The sequence below is a fragment of the Salmo salar genome, unplaced genomic scaffold (genome assembly GCF_905237065.1).
Source record: "Salmo salar unplaced genomic scaffold, Ssal_v3.1, whole genome shotgun sequence".
Lineage (NCBI taxonomy): Eukaryota > Metazoa > Chordata > Actinopteri > Salmoniformes > Salmonidae > Salmo > Salmo salar.
Window position 1 is genome coordinate 1 of NW_025549513.1, and position 24456 is coordinate 24456.

The following is a 24456-nucleotide window of genomic DNA, read 5'->3' on the forward strand; positions in this document are numbered from 1 at the left end:
CCCCTACACTGTAACGACTAGGGACTACCTGTCCCCCTCCACTCGAACCACTAGGTTACCTGCCCCCTTACACTCTAACCACTAGGCTACCTACCCCCCCTCCACTCTAACGACGACTAGGCTACCTACCCCCACACACTCTAACCACTGGGCTACCCACCCCCTACACTGTAACGACTAGGCTACCTGCCCCCCCCTCCACTCTAACCACTAGGTTACCTGCCCCCCTCACACTCTAACCACTAGGCTACCTACCCCCCTACACTCTAACCACTAGGCCTACCTACCACCCCTCCACTCTAACCACTAGGCTACCTACCCCCCCACACTCTAACCACTAGGCTACCTACCCCCTCCACTCTAACCACTAGGCTACCTACCCCCACACTCTAACCACTAGGCTACCTACCCTCCACTCTAACCACTAGGCTACCTACCCCCCTCCACTCTAACCACTAGGTTACCTGCCCCCCCCATACACTCTAACCACTAGGCTACCTCTCCTCCACTCTAACCACTAGGCTACCTACCCCCTCCACTCTAACCACTAGGCTACCCACCCCCTCCACTCTAACCACTAGGTTACCTGCCCCCCCCTTACACTCTAACCACTAGGCTACCTGCCATCCCTCCACTCTAACCACTAGGCTACCTACCCCCTCCACTTCTAACCACTAGGCTACCTGCCATCCCTCCACTCTAACCACTAGGTTACCTGCCCCCCCTACACTCTAACCACTAGGCCACCGCCACCCCTCCACTCTAACCACTAGGCTACCTACCCCCTCCACTCTAACCACTAGGCTACCCACCCCCTTGCACTCTAACCACTAGGCTACCTGCCACTCCCTCCACTCTAACCACTAGGCTACCTGCCACTCCCTCCACTCTAACCACTAGGCTACCTGCCATCCTCCACTCTAACCACTAGGCTGCCTACCACCTCCACTCTAACCACTAGGCTACCCCCCTTACACTCTAACCACTAGGCTACCTGCCATCCCTCCACTTCTAACCACTAGACTACCTGCCATCCCTCCACTTCTAACCACTAGGCTACCTGCCATCCCTTCCACTCTAACCACTAGGCTACCTGCCATCCCTCCACTCTAACCACTAGGCTACCTGCCATCCCTCCACTCTAACCACTAGGCTACCTGCCATCCCTCCACTCTAACCACTAGGCTACCTACCCCCTCCACTCTAACCACTAGACTACTGCCATCCCTCCACTCTAACCACTAGACTACCTGCCATCCCTCCACTCTAACCACTAGGCTACCTGCCATCCCTCCACTCTAACCACTAGGCTACCCGCCATCCCTCCACTCTAACCACTAGGGCTACCTACCCCCTCCACTCTAACCACTAGGCTACTTCCTCCCCTTACACTCTAACCACTAGGCTACCTGCCATCCCTCCACTTCTAACCACTAGACCACCTGCCATCCCTCCACTCTAACCACTAGGCTACCGCCATCCCTCCACTCTAACCACTAGGCTACGCTGCCATCCCTCCACTCTAACCACTAGGCTACCTGCCTCCTCCACTCTAACCACTAGGCTACCTGCCCCCTCCACTCTAACCACTAGGCTACCTCCCCCCCTCCACTCTAACCACTAGGCTACCTGCCATCCCTCCACTCTAACCACTAGGCTACCTACCCCCCTACACTCTAACCACTAGGGCTACCTACCCCCTCACACTCTAACCACTGGGCTACCTGCCTCCCCACACTCTAACCACTAGGCTACCTGCCATCCCTCCACCCTAACCACTAGGCTACCTCCCCCTCCACCTCTAACCACTAGGCTACCTGCACTCTAACCACTAGGGCTACCTACCCCTACACTCTAACCACTAGGCTACCTACCCCCTACACTCTAACCACTAGGCTACCTGCCATCCCTCCACTCTAACCACTAGGCTACCTAACCCCCTCCACTCTAACCACTAGGCTACCTCACCCCCTCCACTCTAACCACTAGGCTACCTACCATCCTCCACTCTAACCACTAGGCTACCTACCCCCCTACACTCTAACCACTAGGTTACCTGCCCCCCCTACACTCTAACCACTAGGTTACCTGCCCCCCTCTACACTCTAACCACTAGGGCCACCTGCCCCTCTACACTCTAACCACTAGGTTACCTGCCCCCCTACACTCTAACCACTAGGCTACCTACCATCCTCTACTCTAACCACTAGGCTACCTGCCATCCCTACACTCTAACCACTAGGCTACCTACCATCCCTACACTCTAACCACTAGGCTACCTACCATCCTCTACTTCTAACCACTAGGCTACCTACCCCCCTACACTCTAACCACTAGGCTACCTACCATCCCTACACTCTAACCACTAGGCTACCTACCCCCTCCACTCTAACCACTAGGCTACCTGCCATCCCTCCACTCTAACCACTAGGCTACCTGCCATCCCTCCACTCTAACCACTAGGCTACCTACCCCCCTACACTCTAACCACTAGGCTACCTGCCATCCCTCCACTCTAACCACTAGGCTACCTGCCCCCCCCTACACTCTAACCATTAGGCTACCTACCCCCCTACACTCTAACCACTAGGCTACCTACCCCCCTACACTCTAACCACTAGGTTACCTGCCCCCCCTACACTCTAACCACTAGGTTACCTGCCCCCCCTACACTCTAACCACTGGGCTACCTGCCCCCTCTACACTCTAACCACTAGGTTACCTGCCCCCCCCTACACTCTAACCACTAGGCTACCTACCATCCCTCTACTCTAACCACTAGGCTACCTGCCATCCCTCACACTCTAACCACTAGGCTACCTACCATCCCTACACTCTAACCACTAGGGCTACCTACCATCCCTCTACTCTAACCACTAGGCTACCTACCCCCTACACTCTAACCACTAGGCTACCTACCATCCCTACACTCTAACCACTAGGCTACCTACCCCCTCCACTCTAACCACTAGGCTACCTGCCATCCTCCACTCTAACCACTAGGCTACCTGCCATCCCTCCACTTCTAACCACTAGGCTACCTACCCCTCTACACTCTAACCACTAGGCTACCTGCCATCCCTCCACTCTAACCACTAGGCTACCTGCCCCCCTACACTCTAACCATTAGGCTACCTACCCCCCTACACTCTAACCACTAGGCTACCTACCCCCTACACTCTAACCACTAGGCTACCTGCCATCCCTCCACTCTAACCACTAGGCTACCTACCCCCTCCACTCTAACCACTAGGTTACCGCCCCCCTCCACTCTAACCACTAGGCTACCCGCCATCCCTCCACTCTAACCACAAGGCTACCTGCCCCCTCCACTCTAACCACTAGGCTACCTGCCCCCCTCCACTCAACCACTAGGCTACCTACCCCCTCCACTCTAACCACTAGGCTACCTACCACCCCTCCACTCTAACCACTAGGCTACCTACCCCCCTCCACTCTAACCACTAGGGCTACCTGCCATCCCTCCACTCTAACCACTAGGCTACCTGCCATCCCTCCACTCTAACCACTAGACTACCTGCCATCCCTCCACTCTAACCACTAGGCTACCTGCCATCCCTCCACTCTAACCACTAGGCTACATGCCATCCCTCCACTCTAACCACTAGGCTACCTACCCCCCCTCCACTCTAACCACTAGGTTACCTGCCATCCCTCCACTCTAACCACTAGACTACCTGCCATCCCTCCACTCTAACCACTAGGCTACCTGCCCCCCCTTTACACTCTAACCACTAGACTACCTGCCATCCCTCCACTCTAACCACTAGGCTACCTGCCCCCCCTCCACTCTAACCACTAGGCTACCTACCCCCTCCACTCTAACCACTAGGCTACCTGCCATCCCTCCACTCTAACCACTAGGTTACCTGCCCCCCCTCCACTCTAACCACTAGGCTACCTGCCATCCCTCCACTCTAACCACTAGACTACCTGCCATCCCTCCACTCTAACCACTAGGCTACCTACCCCCCCCTCCACTCTAACCACTAGGTTACCTGCCCCCCCTCACACTCTAACCACTAGGCTACCTACCCCCCTCCCCTACACTCTAACCACTAGGCTACCTACCCCCACTCCACTCTAACCACTAGGCTACCTACCCCCCTCCACTCCAACCACTAGGTTACCTGCCCCCCCTCCACTCTAACCACTAGGTTACCTACCCCCCCTACACTCTAACCACTAGACTACCTGCCATCCCTCCACTCTAACCACTAGGCTACCTGCCATCCCTCCACTCTAACCACTAGGCTACCTACCCCCCTCCACTCTAACCACTAGGCTACCTACCCCCCCTTACACTCTAACCACTAGGCTACCTGCCATCCCTCCACTCTAACCACTAGACTACCTGCCATCCCTCCACTCTAACCACTAGGCTACCTGCCATCCCTCCACTCTAACCACTAGGCTACCTACCCCCCCTCCACTCTAACCACTAGACTACCTGCCATCCCTCCACTCTAACCACTAGACTACCTGCCATCCCTCCACTCTAACCACTAGGGCTACCTGCCATCCCTCCACTCTAACCACTAGGCTACCTGCCATCCCTCCACTCTAACCACTAGGCTACCTACCCCCTCCACTCTAACCACTAGGCTACCTACCCCCCCTTACACTCTAACCACTAGGCTACCTGCCATCCCTCCACTCTAACCACTAGGCTACCTGCCATCCCTCCACTCTAACCACTAGGCTACCTGCCATCCCTCCACTCTAACCACTAGACTACCTGCCATCCCTCCACTCTAACCACTGGGCTACCTGCCATCCCTCCACTCTAACCACTAGGCTACATGCCATCCCTCCACTCTAACCACTAGGCTACCTGCCTCCTTCCACTCTAACCACTAGGCTACCTACCCCCCTACACTCTAACCACTAGGCTACCTACCCCCCTACACTCTAACCACTAGGCTACCTGCCATCCCTCCACTCTAACCACTAGGCTACCTACCCCCCCTCCACTCTAACCACTAGGTTACCTGCCCCCCCTCCACTCTAACCACTAGGCTACCTACACTCTAACCACTAGGCTACCTACACTCTAACCACTAGGCTACCTACCCCCTACACTCTAACCACTAGGCTACCTGCCATCCCTCCACTCTAACCACTAGGCTACCTACCCCCTACACTCTAACCACTAGGCTACCTGCCATCCCTCCACTCTAACCACTAGGCTACCTACCCCCTCCACTCTAACCACTAGGTTACCTGCTCCCCCTCCACTCTAACCACTAGGCTACCTACACTCTAACCACTAGGCTACCTACCCCCTACACTCTAACCACTAGGCTACCTCCCCCCCTACACTCTAACCACTAGGCTACCTACCCCCCTCCACTCTAACCACTAGGCTACCTACCATCCCTCCACTCTAACCACTAGGCTACCTACCCCCCCCTACACTCTAACCACTAGGCTACCTCCCCCCTCCACTCTAACCACTAGGTTACCTGCCCCCCCTACACTCTAACCACTAGGCTACCTACCATCCCTCTCACTCTAACCACTAGGCTACCTGCCATCCCTCCACTCTAACCACTAGGCTACCTGCCCCCCCCTACACTCTAACCACTAGACTACCGCCATCCTCCACTCTAACCACTAGGCTACCTGCCCCCCCTCCACTCTAACCACTAGGCTACCTACCCCCCTCCACTCTAACCACTAGGCTACCTGCCATCCCTCCACTCTAACCACTAGGTTACCTGCCCCCCCCCTCCACTCTAACCACTAGGCTACCTGCCATCCCTCCACTCTAACCACTAGACTACCTGCCATCCCTCCACTCTAACCACTAGGCTACCTCCCCCCCTCCACTCTAACCACTAGGTTACCTGCCCCCCCCCCTCACACTCTAACCACTAGGCTACCTACCCCCCTCCCCCACACTCCAACCACTAGGGCTACCTACCCCCCTCCACTCTAACCACTAGGCTACCTACCCCCTCCACTCTAACCACTAGGTTACCTGCCCCCCCCTCCACTCTAACCACTAGGTTACCTACCCCCCTACACTCTAACCACTAGACTACCTGCCATCCCTCCACTCTAACCACTAGGCTACCTGCCATCCCTCCACTCTAACCACTAGGCTACCTACCCCCCCTCCACTCTAACCACTAGGCTACCTACCCCCCCCTTACACTCTAACCACTAGGCTACCTGCCATCCCTCCACTCTAACCACTAGACTACCTGCCATCCCTCCACTCTAACCACTAGGCTACCTGCCATCCCTCCACTCTAACCACTAGGCTACCTACCCCCCTCCACTTCTAACCACTAGACTACCTGCCATCCCTCCACTCTAACCACTAGACTACCTGCCATCCCTCCACTCTAACCACTAGGCTACCTGCCATCCCTCCACTCTAACCACTAGGCTACCTGCCATCCCTCCACTCTAACCACTAGGCTACCTACCCCCTCCACTCTAACCACTAGGCTACCTACCCCCCCTTACACTCTAACCACTAGGCTACCTGCCATCCCTCCACTCTAACCACTAGGCTACCTGCCATCCCTCCACTCTAACCACTAGGCTACCTGCCATCCCTCCACTCTAACCACTAGACTACCTGCCATCCCTCCACTCTAACCACTGGGCTACCTGCCATCCCTCCACTCTAACCACTAGGCTACATGCCATCCCTCCACTCTAACCACTAGGCTACCTGCCCCCCTTCCACTCTAACCACTAGGCTACCTACCCCCCCTACACTCTAACCACTAGGCTACCTACCCCCCTACACTCTAACCACTAGGCTACCTGCCATCCCTCCACTCTAACCACTAGGCTACCTACCCCCTCCACTCTAACCACTAGGTTACCTGCCCCCCCTCCACTCTAACCACTAGGCTACCTACACTCTAACCACTAGGCTACCACACTCTAACCACTAGGCTACCTACCCCCCTACACTCTAACCACTAGGCTACCTGCCATCCCTCCACTCTAACCACTAGGCTACCTACCCCCTACACTCAACCACTAGGCTACCTGCCATCCCTCCACCTCTAACCACTAGGCTACCTACCCCCCCCTCCACTCTAACCACTAGGTTACCTGCCCCCCCCCTCCACTCCAACCACTAGGCTACCTACACTCTAACCACTAGGCTACCTACCCCCTACACTCTAACCACTAGGCTACCTACCCCCCCTACACTCTAACCACTAGGCTACCTACCCCCTCCACTCTAACCACTAGGCTACCTACCATCCCTCCACTCTAACCACTAGGCTACCTACCCCCCCTACACTCCTAACCACTAGGCTACCTACCCCCTCCACTCTAACCACTAGGTTACCTGCCCCCCCCTACACTCTAACCACTAGGCTACCTACCATCCCTCTACTCTAACCACTAGGCTACCTGCCATCCCTCCACTCTAACCACTAGGCTACCTACCCCCCCTCCACTCTAACCACTAGGTTACCTGCCCCCCCCTACACTCTAACCACTAGGCTACCTACCATCCCTCTACTCTAACCACTAGGCTACCTGCCATCCCTCCACTCTAACCACTAGGTTACCTGCCCCCCCCCCCCACTCTAACCACTAGGCTACCTGCCATCCCTCCACTCTAACCACTAGGTTACCTGCCCCCCCTCCACTCTAACCACTAGGCTACCTGCCATCCCTCCACTCTAACCACTAGGCTACCTGCCATCCCTCCACTCTAACCACTAGGCTACCTACCCCCCTACACTCTAACCACTAGGCTACCTGCCATCCCTCCACTCTAACCACTAGGCTACCTGCCCCCCCTACACTCTAACCATTAGGCTACCTACCCCCCTACACTCTAACCACTAGGCTACCTCCCCCCCTACACTCTAACCACTAGGCTACCTGCCATCCCTCCACTCTAACCACTAGGCTACCTACCCCCCCTCCACTCTAACCACTAGGCTACCTACCACCCCTCCACTCTAACCACTAGGGCTACCTACCCCCTCCACTCTAACCACTAGGCTACCTGCCATCCCTCCACTCTAACCACTAGGCTACCTGCCATCCCTCCACTCTAACCACTAGGCTACCTGCCATCCCTCCACTCTAACCACTAGGTTACCTGCCATCCCTCCACTCTAACCACTAGACTACCTGCCATCCCTCCACTCTAACCACTAGGCTACCTACCCCCCCTCCACTCTAACCACTAGGTTACCTGCCATCCCTCCACTCTAACCACTAGACTACCTGCCATCCCTCCACTCTAACCACTAGACTACCTGCCATCCCTCCACTCTAACCACTAGGCTACCTGCCCCCCCCACTCTAACCACTAGGCTACCTACCCCCCTCCACTCTAACCACTAGACTACCTGCCCCCCTCCACTCTAACCACTAGGTTACCTGCCATCCCTCCACTCTAACCACTAGACTACCTGCCATCCCTCCACTCTAACCACTAGGCTACCTACCCCCCTCCACTCTAACCACTAGACTACCTGCCCCCCTCCACTCTAACCACTAGGCTACCTACCCCCCCTCCACTCTAACCACTAGACTACCTGCCCCCCTCCACTCTAACCACTAGGTTACCTGCCATCCCTCCACTCTAACCACTAGGCTACCTGCCCCCCTCCACTCTAACCACTAGGCTACCTACCATCCCTCCACTCTAACCACTAGGCTACCTACCCCCCCTCCACTCTAACCACTAGACTACCTGCCATCCCTCCACTCTAACCACTAGGCTACCTACCCCCCCTCCACTCTAACCACTAGACTACCTGCCATCCCTACACTCTAACCACTAGGCTACCTGCCATCCCTCCACTCTAACCACTAGGTTACCTGCCATCCCTCCACTCTAACCACTAGACTACCTGCCATCCCTCCACTCTAACCACTAGGCTACCTGCCCCCCTTGTTCAGTGTGCCTCAGGCTGTGGAAGGCAAATGCATATTTGGCTGCAAGAGGAGCTATATATTTATTAAGGATCCCCAAGAGGAGCCGTTGCTCCTTCACCATGAGTATTTGTTTTTCCTCTGGATTTAACAAGTTCACATTTGGAATAAATGTGTTCATTTCTGTGAATAAAGGAATATTTATCCCAGTAAAGGAGAAAGTGTCATCTCTGTTTCTACCTTCGTTCAGCTCCTCTTTGGGTAGCCATGTCTTTTATGTCTGCCGGTTTCTATTGCCAATTGGTGGGCACTCAGCCTGTACTTGGTAAGTCTCTGTCTCTCTCTGTCAGTCTCTGTCAGCCTGTACTTGGTAAGTCTCTGTCTCTCTCTGTCAGTCTCTGTCTCTCTCTGTCAGTCTCTGTCAGTCTCTGTCAGTCTCTGTCAGTCTCTGTCAGTCTCTGTCAGTCTCTGTCAGTCTCTGTCTCTCTCTGTCAGTCTCTGTCTCTCTGTCAGTCTCTCTCTCTCTCTGTCAGTCTCTGTCTCTCTCTGTCTCTCTCTGTCAGCCAGTACTTGGTAAGTCTCTGTCTCTCTCTGTCAGTCTCTGTCTCTCTCTGTCAGTCTCTGTCTCTCTCTGTCAGTCTCTGTCTCTCTCTGTCTCTCTCTGTCAGTCTCTGTCTCTCTCTGTCAGTCTCTGTCTCTCTCTGTCAGTCTCTGTCTGTCTCTGTCTCTCTCTGTCAGTCTCTGTCTCTCTCTGTCAGTCTCTGTCTCTCTCTGTCTCTCTCTGTCAGTCTCTGTCTCTCTCTGTCAGCCAGTACTTGGTAAGTCTCTGTCTCTCTCTGTCAGTCTCTGTCTCTCTCTGTCTCTCTCTGTCTCTCTCTGTCAGTCTCTGTCTCTCTCTGTCAGTCTCTGTCTCTCTCTGTCTCTCTCTGTCAGTCTCTGTCTCTCTCTGTCAGCCAGTACTTGGTAAGTCTCTGTCTCTCTCTGTCAGTCTCTGTCTCTCTCTGTCTCTCTCTGTCAGTCTCTGTCTCTATCTGTCAGTCTCTGTCTCTCTCTGTCAGTCTCTGTCTCTCTCTGTCAGTCTCTGTCAGCCTGTACTTGGTAAGTCTCTGTCTCTCTCTGTCAGTCTCTGTCTCTCTCTGTCAGTCTCTGTCTCTCTCTGTCAGTCTCTGTCTCTCTCTGTCAGTCTCTGTCTCTCTCTGTCTCTCTCTGTCAGCCAGTACTTGGTAAGTCTCTGTCTCTCTCTGTCAGTCTCTGTCTCTCTCTGTCAGTCTCTGTCTCTCTCTGTCAGTCTCTGTCTCTCTCTGTCAGTCTCTGTCTCTCTCTGTCAGTCTCTGTCTCTCTCTGTCAGTCTCTGTCTCTCTCTGTCTCTCTCTGTCTCTCTCTGTCAGTCTCTGTCTCTCTCTGTCAGTCTCTGTCTCTCTCTGTCAGTCTCTGTCTCTCTCTGTCAGTCTCTGTCTCTCTCTGTCTCTCTCTGTCAGTCTCTGTCTCTCTCTGTCAGGCAGTACTTGGTAAGTCTCTGTCAGTCTCTGTCTCTCTCTGTCTCTCTCTGTCTCTCTCTGTCAGCCAGTACTTGGTAAGTCTCTGTCTCTCTCTCTCTCTGTCAGTCTCTGTCTCTCTGTCTCTCTCTGTCAGTCTCTGTCTCTCTGTCAGTCTCTGTCTCTCTCTGTCAGTCTCTGTCTCTCTCTGTCAGTCTCTGTCTCTCTCTGTCAGTCTCTGTCTCTCTCTGTCTCTCTCTGTCTCTCTCTGTCAGTCTCTGTCTCTCTCTGTCAGTCTCTGTCTCTCTCTGTCAGTCTCTGTCTCTCTCTGTCTCTCTCTGTCAGTCTCTGTCTCTCTCTGTCTCTCTCTGTCAGTCTCTGTCTCTCTCTGTCAGTCTCTGTCAGTCTCTGTCAGTCTCTGTCTCTCTCTGTCAGCCAGTACTTGGTAAGTCTCTGTCTCTCTCTGTCAGCCAGTACTTGGTAAGTCTCTGTCTCTCTCTGTCAGTCTCTGTCAGTCTCTGTCTCTCTCTGTCAGCCTGTACTTGGTAAGTCTCTGTGACTCTCTGTCAGTCTCTGTCTCTCTCTGTCAGTCTCTGTCAGTCTCTGTCTCTCTCTGTCAGTCTCTGTCAGTCTCTGTCTCTCTCTGTCTCTCTCTGTGTCTCTCTGTCAGTCTCTGTCTCTCTCTGTCAGTCTCTGTCTCTCTCTGTCAGTCTCTGTCTCTCTCTGTCAGCCAGTACTTGGTAAGGATCTGTCTCTGCTTCGTATCTCTGACAGAGTAGAGATAATCAGCCAATTCATATTCTCTGTTTAAGGCCAGATAGCAATTTAGTCGGCTTTGAGATGTATTTTTCTTTCAATATTGTAAACATTAGTCCCACCACCAGCTGACTGAGAGGGCTCGTTTCTGGGCTCAGCTCTTGGGTTTGAAGTGCTTTAAATTGGAGACTTGAATTCAGGTGTAGCTAAACATTTTGATATTTTTTTGTATTTTAATTACCTCTTTGTCTCTCTGTGTGTCTGTCTCTCTCTCTCTGTCTGTCCTGTCCGCCTGTCCGTCTGTCCGTCTCTCTCTCTCTCTCTCTCTGTCTAGGAGAAGAGCCAGGTTCTGTGTGTAACAGTATTGTTGGGGCTGACCTACAGTGATAACTCTCTGGTGAAGGCTGCTGCAGTCAGAGCTCTGGGAGTCTACATTCTGTTCCCGTGTCTACGAGAGGTACATACCCACTGTAGACTGGTCTCACCACTAGACCAGACAGGCCACATCCCACTGTAGACTGGTCTCACCACTAGACCAGACAGGCCACATCCCACTGTAGACTGGTCTCACCACTAGACCAGACAGGCCACATCCCACTGTAGACTGGTCTCACCACTAGACAGGACACATCCCACTGTAGACTGGTCTCACCACTAGACAGGACACATCCCACTGTAGACTGGTCTCACCACTAGACAGGCCACATCCCACTGTAGACTGGTCTCACCACTAGACAGGCCACATCCCACTGTAGACTGGTCTCACCACTAGACAGGACACATCCCACTGTAGACTGGTCTCACCACTAGACAGGCCACATCCCACTGTAGACTGGTCTCACCACTAGACAGGCCACATCCCACTGTAGACTGGTCTCACCACTAGACCAGACAGGCCACATCCCACTGTAGACTGGTCTCACCACTAGACAGGACACATCCCACTGTAGACTGGTCTCACCACTAGACAGGCCACATCCCACTGTAGACTGGTCTCACCACTAGACAGGCCACATCCCACTGTAGACTGGTCTCACCACTAGACAGGCCACATCCCACTGTAGACTGGTCTCACCACTAGACAGGACACATCCCACTGTAGACTGGTCTCACCACTAGACAGGACACATCCCACTGTAGACTGGTCTCACCACTAGACAGGCCACATCCCACTGTAGACTGGTCTCACCACTAGACCAGACAGGCCACATCCCACTGTAGACTGGTCTCACCACTAGACAGGCCACATCCCACTGTAGACTGGTCTCACCACTAGACAGGACACATCCCACTGTAGACTGGTCTCACCACTAGACAGGCCACATCCCACTGTAGACTGGTCTCGCCACTAGACAGGCCACATCCCACTGTAGACTGGTCTCACCACTAGACAGGCCACATCCCACTGTAGACTGGTCTCACCACTAGACAGGCCACATCCCACTGTAGACTGGTCTCACCACTAGACCAGACAGGCCACATCCCACTGTAGACTGGTCTCACCACTAGACCAGACAGGCCACATCCCACTGTAGACTGGTCTCACCACTAGACAGGACACATCCCACTGTAGACTGGTCTCACCACTAGACAGGACACATCCCACTGTAGACTGGTCTCACCACTAGACAGGCCACATCCCACTGTAGACTGGTCTCACCACTAGACAGGACACATCCCACTGTAGACTGGTCTCACCACTAGACAGGCCACATCCCACTGTAGACTGGTCTCACCACTAGACAGGACACATCCCACTGTAGACTGGTCTCGCCACTAGACAGGCCACATCCCACTGTAGACTGGTCTCACCACTAGACCAGACAGGCCACATCCCACTGTAGACTGGTCTCGCCACTAGACAGGCCACATCCCACTGTAGACTGGTCTCACCACTAGACAGGACACATCCCACTGTAGACTGGTCTCACCACTAGACAGGCCACATCCCACTGTAGACTGGTCTCACCACTAGACCAGACAGGCCACATCCCACTGTAGACTGGTCTCACCACTAGACAGGCCACATCCCACTGTAGACTGGTCTCACCACTAGACCAGACAGGCCACATCCCACTGTAGACTGGTCTCACCACTAGACAGGACACATCCCACTGTAGACTGGTCTCGCCACTCCAGACAGGCCACATCCCACTGTAGACTGGTCTCACCACTAGACAGGACACATCCCACTGTAGACTGGTCTCACCACTAGACAGGCCACATCCCACTGTAGACTGGTCTCACCACTAGACCAGACAGGCCACATCCCACTGTAGACTGGTCTCACCACTAGACAGGACACATCCCACTGTAGACTGGTCTCACCACTAGACAGGCCACATCCCACTGTAGACTGGTCTCACCACTAGACAGGACACATCCCACTGTAGACTGGTCTCACCACTAGACAGGCCACATCCCACTGTAGACTGGTCTCGCCACTAGACAGGCCACATCCCACTGTAGACTGGTCTCACCACTAGACAGGCCACATCCCACTGTAGACTGGTCTCACCACTAGACCAGACAGGCCACATCCCACTGTAGACTGGTCTCACCACTAGACAGGCCACATCCCACTGTAGACTGGTCTCACCACTAGACCAGACAGGACACATCCCACTGTAGACTGGGCTCACCACTAGACAGGCCACATCCCACTGTAGACTGGTCTCACCACTGTTTATAACACCCAGCTGGTTCAGCTAGTCAGGGTGGTGGTGAGTCTGTTTATAACACCCAGCTGGTTCAGCTAGTCAGGGTGGTGGTGAGTCTGTTTATAACACCCAGCTGGTTCAGCTAGTCAGGGTGGTGGTGAGTCTGTTTATAACACCCAGCTGGTTCAGCTAGTCAGGGTGGTGGTGGTGAGTCTGTTTATAACACCCAGCTGGTTCAGCTAGTCAGGGTGGTGGTGGTGAGTCTGTTTATAACACCCAGCTGGTTCAGCTAGTCAGGGTGGTGGTGGTGAGTCTGTTTATAACACCCAGCTGGTTCAGCTAGTCAGGGTGGTGGTGGTGAGTCTGTTTATAACACCCAGCTGGTTCAGCTAGTCAGGGTGGTGAGTCTGTTTATAACACCCAGCTGGTTCAGCTAGTCAGGGTGGTGGTGAGTCTGTTTATAACACCCAGCTGGTTCAGCTAGTCAGGGTGGTGGTGAGTCTGTTTATAACACCCAGCTGGTTCAGCTAGTCAGGGTGGTGGTGAGTCTGTTTATAACACCCAGCTGGTTCAGCTAGTCAGGGTGGTGGTGGTGAGTCTGTTTATAACACCCAGCTGGTTCAGCTAGTCAGGGTGGTGAGTCTGTTTATAACACCCAGCTGGTTCAGCTAGTCAGGGTGGTGGTGAGTCTGTTTATAACACCCAGCTGGTTCAGCTAGTCAGGGTGGTGGTGAGTCTGTTTATAACACCCAGCTGGTTCAGCTAGTCAGGGTGGTGGTGGTGAGTCTGTTTATAACACCCAGCTGGTTCAGCTAGTCAGGGTGGTGGTGAGTCTGTTTATAACACCCAGCTGGTTCAGCTAGTCAGGGTGGTGGTGAGTCTGTTTATAACACCCAGCTGGTTCAGCTAGTCAGGGTGGTGGTGGTGAGTCTGTTTATAACACCCAGCTGGTTCAGCTAGTCAGGGTGGTGGTGAGTCTGTTTATAACACCCAGCTGGTTCAGCTAGTCAGGGTGGTGGTGAGTCTGTTTATAACACCCAGCTGGTTCAGCTAGTCAGGGTGGTGGTGAGTCTGTTTATAACACCCAGCTGGTTCAGCTAGTCAGGGTGGTGGTGAGTCTGTTTATAACACCCAGCTGGTTCAGCTAGTCAGGGTGGTGGTGAGTCTGTTTATAACACCCAGCTGGTTCAGCTAGTCAGGGTGGTGGTGGTGAGTCTGTTTATAACACCCAGCTGGTTCAGCTAGTCAGGGGTGGTGGTGGTGAGTCTGTTTATAACACCCAGCTGGTTCAGCTCAGTCAGGGTGGTGGTGGTGAGTCTGTTTATAACACCCAGCTGGTTCAGCTAGTCAGGGTGGTGGTGGTGAGTCTGTTTATAACACCCAGCTGGTTCAGCTAGTCAGGGTGGTGGTGGTGAGTCTGTTTATAACACCCAGCTGGTTCAGCTAGTCAGGGTGGTGGTGGTGAGTCTGTTTATAACACCCAGCTGGTTCAGCTAGTCAGGGTGGTGGTGGTGAGTCTGTTTATAACACCCAGCTGGTTCAGCTAGTCAGGGTGGTGGTGGTGAGTCTGTTTATAACACCCAGCTGGTTCAGCTAGTCAGGGTGGTGGTGGTGAGTCTGTTTATAACACCCAGCTGGTTCAGCTAGTCAGGGTGGTGGTGGTGAGTCTGTTTATAACACCCAGCTGGTTCAGCTAGTCAGGGTGGTGGTGGTGAGTCTGTTTATAACACCCAGCTGGTTCAGCTAGTCAGGCTGGTGGTGGTGAGTCTGTTTATAACACCCAGCTGGTTCAGCTAGTCAGGGTGGTGGTGGTGAGTCTGTTTATAACACCCAGCTGGTTCAGCTAGTCAGGGGTGGTGGTGAGTCTGTTTATAACACCCAGCTGGTTCAGCTAGTCAGGGTGGTGGTGAGTCTGTTTATAACACCCAGCTGGTTCAGCTAGTCAGGGTGGTGGTGGTGAGTCTGTTTATAACACCCAGCTGGTTCAGCTAGTCAGGGTGGTGGTGAGTCTGTTTATAACACCCAGCTGGTTCAGCTAGTCAGGGTGGTGGTGGTGAGTCTGTTTATAACACCCAGCTGGTTCAGCTAGTCAGGGTGGTGGTGAGTCTGTTTATAACACCCAGCTGGTTCAGCTAGTCAGGGTGGTGGTGGTGAGTCTGTTTATAACACCCAGCTGGTTCAGCTAGTCAGGGTGGTGGTGAGTCTGTTTATAACACCCAGCTGGTTCAGCTAGTCAGGGTGGTGGTGGTGAGTCTGTTTATAACACCCAGCTGGTTCAGCTAGTCAGGGTGGTGGTGAGTCTGTTTATAACACCCAGCTGGTTCAGCTAGTCAGGGTGGTGGTGAGTCTGTTTATAACACCCAGCTGGTTCAGCTAGTCAGGGTGGTGGTGGTGAGTCTGTTTATAACACCCAGCTGGTTCAGCTAGTCAGGGTGGTGGTGAGTCTGTTTATAACACCCAGCTGGTTCAGCTAGTCAGGGTGGTGGTGGTGAGTCTGTTTATAACACCCAGCTGGTTCAGCTAGTCAGGGTGGTGGTGAGTCTGTTTATAACACCCAGCTGGTTCAGCTAGTCAGGGTGGTGGTGAGTCTGTTTATAACACCCAGCTGGTTCAGCTAGTCAGGGTGGTGGTGAGTCTGTTTATAACACCCAGCTGGTTCAGCTAGTCAGGGTGGTGGTGGTGAGTCTGTTTATAACACCCAGCTGGTTCAGCTAGTCAGGGTGGTGGTGAGTCTGTTTATAACACCCAGCTGGTTCAGCTAGTCAGGTGGTGGTGGTGAGTCTGTTTATAACACCCAGCTGGTTCAGCTAGTCAGGGTGGTGGTGAGTCTGTTTATAACACCCAGCTGGTTCAGCTAGTCAGGGGGTGGTGAGTCTGTTTATAACACCCAGCTGGTTCAGCTAGTCAGGGGTGGTGGTGAGTCTGTTTATAACACCCAGCTGGTTCAGCTAGTCAGGGTGGTGGTGGTGAGTCTGTTTATAACACCCAGCTGGTTCAGCTAGTCAGGGTGGTGGTGAGTCTGTTTATAACACCCAGCTGGTTCAGCTAGTCAGGGTGGTGGTGAGTCTGTTTATAACACCCAGCTGGTTCAGCTAGTCAGGGTGGTGGTGAGTCTGTTTATAACACCCAGCTGGTTCAGCTAGTCAGGGTGGTGGTGGTGAGTCTGTTTATAACACCCAGCTGGTTCAGCTAGTCAGGGTGGTGGTGGTGAGTCTGTTTATAACACCCAGCTGGTTCAGCTAGTCAGGGTGGTGGTGGTGAGTCTGTTTATAACACCCAGCTGGTTCAGCTAGTCAGGTGGTGGTGGTGAGTCTGTTTATAACACCCAGCTGGTTCAGCTAGTCAGGGTGGTGGTGAGTCTGTTTATAACACCCAGCTGGTTCAGCTAGTCAGGGTGGTGGTGAGTCTGTTTATAACACCCAGCTGGTTCAGCTAGTCAGGGTGGTGGTGAGTCTGTTTATAACACCCAGCTGGTTCAGCTAGTCAGGGTGGTGGTGGTGAGTCTGTTTATAACACCCAGCTGGTTCAGCTAGTCAGGGTGGTGGTGAGTCTGTTTATAACACCCAGCTGGTTCAGCTAGTCAGGGTGGTGGTGGTGAGTCTGTTTATAACACCCAGCTGGTTCAGCTAGTCAGGGTGGTGGTGGTGAGTCTGTTTATAACACCCAGCTGGTTCAGCTAGTCAGGGGTGGTGGTGGTGAGTCTGTTTATAACACCCAGCTGGTTCAGCTAGTCAGGTGGTGGTGGTGAGTCTGTTTATAACACCCAGCTGGTTCAGCTAGTCAGGGGTGGTGGTGAGTCTGTTTATAACACCCAGCTGGTTCAGCTAGTCAGGTGGTGGTGGTGAGTCTGTTTATAACACCCAGCTGGTTCAGCTAGTCAGGGTGGTGGTGGTGAGTCTGTTTATAACACCCAGCTGGTTCAGCTAGTCAGGGTGGTGGTGGTGAGTCTGTTTATAACACCCAGCTGGTTCAGCTAGTCAGGGTGGTGGTGGTGAGTCTGTTTATAACACCCAGCTGGTTCAGCTAGTCAGGGTGGTGGTGGTGAGTCTGTTTATAACACCCAGCTGGTTCAGCTAGTCAGGGTGGTGGTGGTGAGTCTGTTTATAACACCCAGCTGGTTCAGCTAGTCAGGGTGGTGGTGGTGAGTCTGTTTATAACACCCAGCTGGTTCAGCTAGTCAGGTGGTGGTGGTGAGTCTGTTTATAACACCCAGCTGGTTCAGCTAGTCAGGGTGGTGGTGGTGAGTCTGTTTATAACACCCAGCTGGTTCAGCTAGTCAGGGTGGTGGTGGTGAGTCTGTTTATAACACCCAGCTGGTTCAGCTAGTCAGGGTGGTGGTGGTGAGTCTGTTTATAACACCCAGCTGGTTCAGCTAGTCAGGGTGGTGGTGGTGAGTCTGTTTATAACACCCAGCTGGTTCAGCTAGTCAGGGTGGTGGTGAGTCTGTTTATAACACCCAGCTGGTTCAGCTAGTCAGGGTGGTGGTGAGTCTGTTTATAACACCCAGCTGGTTCAGCTAGTCAGGGTGGTGGTGGTGAGTCTGTTTATAACACCCAGCTGGTTCAGCTAGTCAGGGGGTGGTGGTGAGTCTGTTTATAACACCCAGCTGGTTCAGCTAGTCAGGGTGGTGGTGGTGAGTCTGTTTATAACACCCAGCTGGTTCAGCTAGTCAGGGGTGGTGGTGAGTCTGTTTATAACACCCAGCTGGTTCAGCTAGTCAGGGTGGTGGTGAGTCTGTTTATAACACCCAGCTGGTTCAGCTAGTCAGGGTGGTGGTGAGTCTGTTTATAACACCCAGCTGGTTCAGCTAGTCAGGGTGGTGGTGAGTCTGTTTATAACACCCAGCTGGTTCAGCTAGTCAGGGTGGTGGTGGTGAGTCTGTTTATAACACCCAGCTGGTTCAGCTAGTCAGGGTGGTGGTGGTGAGTCTGTTTATAACACCCAGCTGGTTCAGCTAGTCAGGGTGGTGGTGAGTCTGTTTATAACACCCAGCTGGTTCAGCTAGTCAGGGTGGTGGTGGTGAGTCTGTTTATAACACCCAGCTGGTTCAGCTAGTCAGGGTGGTGGTGAGTCTGTTTATAACACCCAGCTGGTTCAGCTAGTCAGGGTGGTGGTGAGTCTGTTTATAACACCCAGCTGGTTCAGCTAGTCAGGGTGGTGGTGAGTCTGTTTATAACACCCAGCTGGTTCAGCTAGTCAGGGGGTGGTGAGTCTGTTTATAACACCCAGCTGGTTCAGCTAGTCAGGGTGGTGGTGGTGAGTCTGTTTATAACACCCAGCTGGTTCAGCTAGTCAGGGTGGTGGTGAGTCTGTTTATAACACCCAGCTGGTTCAGCTAGTCAGGGTGGTGGTGGTGAGTCTGTTTATAACACCCAGCTGGTTCAGCTAGTCAGGGTGGTGGTGGTGAGTCTGTTTATAACACCCAGCTGGTTCAGCTAGTCAGGGTGGTGGTGAGTCTGTTTATAACACCCAGCTGGTTCAGCTAGTCAGGGTGGTGGTGAGTCTGTTTATAACACCCAGCTGGTTCAGCTAGTCAGGGTGGTGGTGGTGAGTCTGTTTATAACACCCAGCTGGTTCAGCTAGTCAGGGTGGTGGTGGTGAGTCTGTTTATAACACCCAGCTGGTTCAGCTAGTCAGGGTGGTGGTGGTGAGTCTGTTTATAACACCCAGCTGGTTCAGCTAGTCAGGGTGGTGGTGAGTCTGTTTATAACACCCAGCTGGTTCAGCTAGTCAGGGTGGTGGTGGTGAGTCTGTTTATAACACCCAGCTGGTTCAGCTAGTCAGGGTGGTGAGTCTGTTTATAACACCCAGCTGGTTCAGCTAGTCAGGGTGGTGGTGGTGAGTCTGTTTATAACACCCAGCTGGTTCAGCTAGTCAGGGTGGTGGTGAGTCTGTTTATAACACCCAGCTGGTTCAGCTAGTCATGGTGGTGGTGAGTCTGTTTATAACACCCAGCTGGTTCAGCTAGTCAGGGGTGGTGGTGAGTCTGTTTATAACACCCAGCATGTTCAGCTAATCAGGGTGGTGGTGGTGAGTCTGTTTATAACACCCAGCATGTTCAGCTAATCAGGGTGGTGGTGGTGAGTCTGTTTATAACACCCAGCTGGTTCAGCTAGTCAGGGTGGTGGTGGTGAGTCTGTTTATAACACCCAGCTGGTTCAGCTAGTCAGGGTGGTGGTGGTGAGTCTGTTTATAACACCCAGCTGGTTCAGCTAGTCAGGGTGGTGGTGAGTCTGTTTATAACACCCAGCTGGTTCAGCTAGTCAGGGTGGTGGTGGTGAGTCTGTTTATAACACCCAGCTGGTTCAGCTAGTCAGTGGTGGTGGTGAGTCTGTTTATAACACCCAGCTGGTTCAGCTAGTCAGGGTGGTGGTGAGTCTGTTTATAACACCCAGCTGGTTCAGCTAGTCAGGGGTGGTGGTGGTGAGTCTGTTTATAACACCCAGCTGGTTCAGCTAGTCAGGGTGGTGGTGAGTCTGTTTATAACACCCAGCTGGTTCAGCTAGTCAGGGGTGGTGAGTTTGTTTATAACACCCAGCTGGTTCAGCTAGTCAGGGTGGTGGTGAGTCTGTTTATAACACCCAGCTGGTTCAGCTAGTCAGGGTGGTGGTGAGTCTGTTTATAACACCCAGCTGGTTCAGCTAGTCAGGGTGGTGGTGGTGAGTCTGTTTATAACACCCAGCTGGTTCAGCTAGTCAGGGTGGTGGTGAGTCTGTTTATAACACCCAGCTGGTTCAGCTAGTCAGGGTGGTGGTGGTGAGTCTGTTTATAACACCCAGCTGGTTCAGCTAGTCAGGGGTGGTGAGTCTGTTTATAACACCCAGCTGGTTCAGCTAGTCAGGGTGGTGGTGAGTCTGTTTATAACACCCAGCTGGTTCAGCTAGTCAGGGTGGTGGTGAGTCTGTTTATAACACCCAGCTGGTTCAGCTAGTCAGGGTGGTGAGTCTGTTTATAACACCCAGCTGGTTCAGCTAGTCAGGGTGGTGGTGGTGAGTCTGTTTATAACACCCAGCTGGTTCAGCTAGTCAGGGTGGTGGTGAGTCTGTTTATAACACCCAGCTGGTTCAGCTAGTCAGGGTGGTGGTGGTGAGTCTGTTTATAACACCCAGCTGGTTCAGCTAGTCAGGGTGGTGAGTCTGTTTATAACACCCAGCTGGTTCAGCTAGTCAGGGTGGTGGTGAGTCTGTTTATAACACCCAGCTGGTTCAGCTAGTCAGGGGTGGTTGTGAGTCTGTTTATAACACCCAGCTGGTTCAGCTAGTCAGGGTGGTGGTGAGTCTGTTTATAACACCCAGCTGGTTCAGCTAGTCAGGGTGGTGGTGAGTCTGTTTATAACACCCAGCTGGTTCAGCTAGTCAGGGTGGTGGTGAGTCTGTTTATAACACCCAGCTGGTTCAGCTAGTCAGGGTGGTGGTGGTGAGTCTGTTTATAACACCCAGCTGGTTCAGCTAGTCAGGGTGGTGGTGAGTCTGTTTATAACACCCAGCTGGTTCAGCTAGTCAGGGTGGTGGTGGTGAGTCTGTTTATAACACCCAGCTGGTTCAGCTAGTCAGGGTGGTGGTGGTGAGTCTGTTTATAACACCCAGCTGGTTCAGCTAGTCAGGGTGGTGGTGAGTCTGTTTATAACACCCAGCTGGTTCAGCTAGTCAGGGTGGTTGTGAGTCTGTTTATAACACCCAGCTGGTTCAGCTAATCAGGGTGGTGGTGGTGAGTCTGTTTATAACACCCAGCTGGTTCAGCTAGTCAGGGTGGTGGTGGTGAGTCTGTTTATAACACCCAGCTGGTTCAGCTAGTCAGGGTGGTGGTGAGTCTGTTTATAACACCCAGCTGGTTCAGCTAGTCAGGGTGGTGGTGAGTCTGTTTATAACACCCAGCTGGTTCAGCTAGTCAGGGTGGTGGTGGTGAGTCTGTTTATAACACCCAGCTGGTTCAGCTAGTCAGGGTGGTGGTGAGTCTGTTTATAACACCCAGCTGGTTCAGCTAGTCAGGGTGGTGGTGGTGAGTCTGTTTATAACACCCAGCTGGTTCAGCTAGTCAGGGTGGTGGTGAGTCTGTTTATAACACCCAGCTGGTTCAGCTAGTCAGGGTGGTGGTGGTGAGTCTGTTTATAACACCCAGCTGGTTCAGCTAGTCAGGGTGGTGGTGAGTCTGTTTATAACACCCAGCTGGTTCAGCTAGTCAGGGTGGTGGTGGTGAGTCTGTTTATAACACCCAGCTGGTTCAGCTAGTCAGGGTGGTGGTGGTGAGTCTGTTTATAACACCCAGCTGGTTCAGCTAGTCAGGGTGGTGGTGGTGAGTCTGTTTATAACACCCAGCTGGTTCAGCTAGTCAGGGTGGTGGTGAGTCTGTTTATAACACCCAGCTGGTTCAGCTAGTCAGGGTGGTGGTGAGTCTGTTTATAACACCCAGCTGGTTCAGCTAGTCAGGGTGGTGGTGAGTCTGTTTATAACACCCAGCTGGTTCAGCTAGTCAGGGTGGTGGTGAGTCTGTTTATAACACCCAGCTGGTTCAGCTAGTCAGGGTAGTGGTGAGTCTGTTTATAACACCCAGCTGGTTCAGCTAGTCAGGGTGGTGGTGAGTCTGTTTATAACACCCAGCTGGTTCAGCTAGTCAGGGTGGTGGTGAGTCTGTTTATAACACCCAGCTGGTTCAGCTAGTCAGGGTGGTGGTGAGTCTGTTTATAACACCCAGCTGGTTCAGCTAGTCAGGGTGGTGGTGGTGAGTCTGTTTATAACACCCAGCTGGTTCAGCTAGTCAGGGTGGTGGTGAGTCTGTTTATAACACCCAGCTGGTTCAGCTAGTCAGGGTGGTGGTGGTGAGTCTGTTTATAACACCCAGCTGGTTCAGCTAGTCAGGGTGGTGGTGAGTCTGTTTATAACACCCAGCTGGTTCAGCTAGTCAGGGTGGTGGTGGTGAGTCTGTTTATAACACCCAGCTGGTTCAGCTAGTCAGGGTGGTGGTGAGTCTGTTTATAACACCCAGCTGGTTCAGCTAGTCAGGGTGGTGGTGGTGAGTCTGTTTATAACACCCAGCTGGTTCAGCTAGTCAGGGTGGTAGTGGTGAGTCTGTTTATAACACCCAGCTGGTTCAGCTAGTCAGGGTGATGATGATGATGATGATGATGATTAGTCTGCTAGAGTAGAGGAAGGATCTCTGCTGTACAGGAAGTGACATCATGTCTCTACAGGATGTGATGTTTGTAGCAGACACGGCCAATGCCATCCTGACAGCCCTGGACGACCGCTCACCCAATGTCCGCTCCAAGGCCGCCTGGTCGCTAGGCAACCTCACCGACACACTCATCGTCAACATGTGAGAGACCGCGCACACACACAAACTGTCAATGTGGACAACCCATCAGCTTGCCCGTCTATTAATTTTCTCTCGCTCTCTCTCCTGTCCCTCTCTCCCTTCTCCCCGCTCTCCCTCGCTCTCTCCTCTCTATCCCTCGCTCTCTCCCCTGTCCCTGTACCCTCTCTCTCTCTCATGTCCCTGTCCCCCCTCTCCCCTGTCCCCTCTCTCTCCTGTCCCTCTCTCCCTTCTCCCTCTCCCCTCGCTCTCTCCTCTCTCTACCCCTCGCTTTCTCCTCTCTCTTCCCCTCTCCCTCTCCCTCTCCTCTCCCTCTCTCTCCCCTCGCTCTCTCCCTCTCCCCTCGCTCTCTCCCCTCTCCCCTTCGCTCTCTCCTCTCTCTACCCCTCGCTTTCTCCTCTCTCTTCCCCTCTCCCTCTCCTCTCCCTCCCTCTCTCTACCCCTCGCTCTCTCCCCCTACCCTCGCTCTCTCCTCTTCCCCCTCCCTCTCCTCCCTCCCCTCTCCCTCTCTCTCCTCCCTCTCCTCTTCCCCCTGCGCTCCCCCCTCTCCTCTCTCTCCTCCCTCTCCTCTTCCCCCTGCGCTCCCTCCCTCTCCTCTCCCTCTCCTCTTCCCCCTCGCTCCCTCCCTCTCCTCCCCCTCTCCTTCTCCTCCCTCCCCCACTCCTCCCTCTCCTCCTCCCTCCCTCCCTCCCCCCTGCCTCTCCTCCCTCCCCCACTCCTCCCTCTCCTCCTTCCCCACTCCTCCCTCTCCTCCTTCCCCACTCCTCCCTCTCCTCCTTCCCCACTCCTCCCTCTCCTCCTTCCCCACTCCTCCCTCTCCTCCCTCTCTCCCTCTCCTCCCTCTCTCCTCCTCTCAGGGAATGTGTTGGGGAGGTCTTCCAGGAGGAGCTGTCTGATATGTTAGTGCTCCAGATGCTGCAGTCAGCCACCAAGGCTGCTTTTGACAAGGACAGGGTGAGAACACACACCACTACAGAGCATTCAGAAAGTATTCAGACCTCTTGACTTGTTCCACATTTTGTTACGTTACAGCCTTATTCTAAAATGGATTAAATCGGGGTTTTTTCATCGTCAATCTAGAAAGTTTTGGAAGGCTATTAAGTCTGTCTGGTAATGTTAATGAATTACTGTCTTGTGTTTTGAAGGACTCTGTTGCTGTATATGACACAACTGAAAAGCTGAATTGTTTCAATGAGCAAGTTGTATCATCTGGTAGGCTGTTTGATTCAGTATCCTCTGTCTCTGTACAACCCTGTGTGGATGAACCAGTGAGAGATGGTCTAACTTTTAGCTTTTTGTCATTCTCAGTGCAGGTGGTACATAAAGCCCTGAAATCCTTAGATCAGAGAAAGCTTGCAGGT

The 24456-nt window shown here is 53.3% G+C and overlaps 1 long non-coding RNA gene across 1 annotated transcript; it reads left to right on the forward strand.

Moving 5' to 3' along the window:
* The first annotated feature begins 11438 nt into the window (after positions 1–11438).
* On the forward strand, positions 11439–24059 carry LOC123738339 (uncharacterized). Its single transcript, XR_006767495.1, has 3 exons — positions 11439–11583; positions 22974–23098; positions 23953–24059. It is a non-coding gene; the product is annotated as an uncharacterized lncRNA (long non-coding RNA).
* The last annotated feature ends 397 nt before the right edge of the window (positions 24060–24456 follow it).